This window comes from Cetorhinus maximus, chromosome 6 (genome assembly GCF_964194155.1).
Source record: "Cetorhinus maximus chromosome 6, sCetMax3.hap1.1, whole genome shotgun sequence".
NCBI classification, from domain to species: domain Eukaryota; kingdom Metazoa; phylum Chordata; class Chondrichthyes; order Lamniformes; family Cetorhinidae; genus Cetorhinus; species Cetorhinus maximus.
The window spans coordinates 55,021,071-55,023,527 of NC_135884.1; the positions used below are offsets into that span (position 1 = coordinate 55,021,071).

At 37.8% G+C, this 2,457-nt stretch overlaps 1 pseudogene across 1 annotated transcript; it reads right to left on the bottom strand.

Annotated features, from left to right (window-relative positions):
• Nucleotides 1-262: 262 nt before the first annotated feature.
• On the bottom strand, nucleotides 263-936 carry LOC144681327 (NADH dehydrogenase [ubiquinone] 1 alpha subcomplex subunit 1 pseudogene; annotated as a pseudogene). Its single transcript, XR_013576764.1, has one exon. The product of XR_013576764.1 is annotated as an NADH dehydrogenase [ubiquinone] 1 alpha subcomplex subunit 1 pseudogene (transcript).
• Between the last annotated feature and the right edge of the window lie 1,521 nt (nucleotides 937-2,457).

Genomic DNA, 2,457 nt, shown 5'->3' on the forward strand with positions numbered 1-2,457 from the left:
AACATTAAGGAAATTAAATCACTTCTGTTAATACCGCAACTGAAATAAATACTTGGTTGAATTTAATACATCTTCTTTAATACTAAAGGAATGCTGACCTCGAGTTCTTGGAAGAAGGACTCAGTTAAATATCTGCTCTCTTAAAGAAGTTCCTGGGGAAACATTCCTTTAGTATTGCACATAAAACTGTAACAGGCTCTTGCTAAAAAAAAATCATGGCTACATCATAAAGAAGAACATGCATTTAAAGACAAAAATATACTTTTTTTTTTCACATTTTTATTTTCAATTTTATTCTAAATTATTTCATGAAACAAAGATTAAAGTTCAGGTTTTAGCGACCATTCTCCTGCAGGTTCATGGGTCCCATAGTTTGAGGTGAAAAGCCCATCAGTTGATGTTTTCTAATCCCCTTGATTTGTAATATGTTTTGCAACCAGACACTCTTCTGTCTCGATTTATTTATTTTTTTCTTTAAAGGAGGTGGAATAGAGGAAACCAAATACTGGCCTCCTCTACATGAGAAACCTAAACCCACGGCACCTCCCCACCAAAAATTGCTGAGTATTTACTTTTTTTCCCACATTTTTATTTTCAATTTTATTCTAAATTACCTCATGAAACAAAGATTAAAGTTCAGGTTTTAGCGACCATTCTCCTGCAGATTCATGGGTCCCGTAGTTTGAGGTGAAAAGCCCATCAGTTGATGTTTTTTAATCCCCTTGATTTGTAATAGGTTTTGCAACCAGACACTCTTCTGTCTCGATCCAGCAGGGTCCAATGATACGCTAAACGAGCAATCCGCTTTTCCTTGCCGACGTTCGTCCACCTGTGAAGGTAGATGGTGGCGAGTCCAGGCACTGTTAGGCAACCAGCCATAATGCAGAGACCCGGCAAGATCTCGTACCACATTCTTGATCTCTTCCTGTCCCACCAACTGACGAACATCCCGATAACACTTGTTAATTGTGTACCAATTGGGTTTTAAGTGTAGTCAGGCCAGGGTACTAATTAGGGATGCACCTGCGCTCACACCTATATGCTGAAAGAGGAATTGTTATTTGGAGGTGTGTGATATACAATATGTCCCTCTGTAAATAACAGCCTATATCTATATAAAGAGTAGGCTCCAATATTCTATCTTTCACTACCTGGCTTTCCAAATTTTTACATGGTAGCAGAGCATGGTTACCTAAAAGTGAAGGTTGGAATCGATTATATTAATTTTCTCAGACATAAAACAAAAATACTAGTGGCCATTGTGAAAAATGGCAGAAAGTAAGTTTCAGGGTACAACATTTTTGGAGTCTGAACTATATGATCTGTTAAAGAATGAAGTTGATATGTAGACATGGGTTATTACTTCTACCAAAAAAAAGAGGCGTGGCCTTGGTATTGTCACTTTCCACACAAAGTAAAATCAGAAATAAGGCATTTCCTAAGATGCACACCTCTCAGCTGGGTAGTGGTTTGGACACCGTGAAGTGTACAAGAAAGATGGCCTGGTTAGAATTGAAATTTGCAGAAAATGGACAAATATTCCATGGAAGAATATATGGAGTTTGCCAACTTTTTATACAATGTGTCAAAGTTTAATTCAGGGATCGCTGGATCAATACTATTTTTTAAATTACTAGAATTTGCTGCAGTGTCTCATGGACAGGCAACTGGTCTCGACTGGCATTCAGCCCTTGGAGACTATGTTGGATTAGTTGTCTGCTGTCTTAATAAAATTCCTGGGGAAACAAACATTCCCTTCAGCTTTCATGGAGCAAATAGGATATTCCACTGTGACACAAAGAATAGAAGACTCGATGGTTAGCAGATTTTTAAATATTCAAGATACCGAACGCAGCAGCCAATGGAACGGAAGAATTAAAGATTGACAAAATTGTGATGAAATAGGGATAGCAAATTAGTTATATCAATAAAGGAAATTGGAACAGTAATAATGGGCAAGTGAATTCCAGAAATGCCCAAGAAAAAGCTAATCGGTGCTTTAGATGTGACTCTAAATATCATTATGCAGCAAATTGCCCAGAGCATAGAGGCAGAGTCTTTGAAACAATGCATGAAGAAAATAGTTCTGAGCAAGAGGATGAAGATAAAGATGAATACTAACAAATTATACTGGTCACAAGCAGTTTTAATCCTGTGATGAATGCATTAGTCGCAGACTCTTGATTGTGTGATATTGCAAGTGTATGTGCAAAGAAATTGTTCGGGGTCTTGGAGGAAGATTGTCGCAAAATGGAATGCTTTTTACAGGAGTTTGGAAGCCTTTCACGTTTTTTTCAGAAATTTGTTTGTTTGCATTAAGTCTAATACACACACACACACATATATAGGCAAGGAATTTTTCATGCCCATTGGTGTCGAGCGACATGCTGGGCGTGAGTGGACAATGTGGTGGGAATGCCAAAAATTGTTGTGAAACCCATTTGCAATCGTCCACAC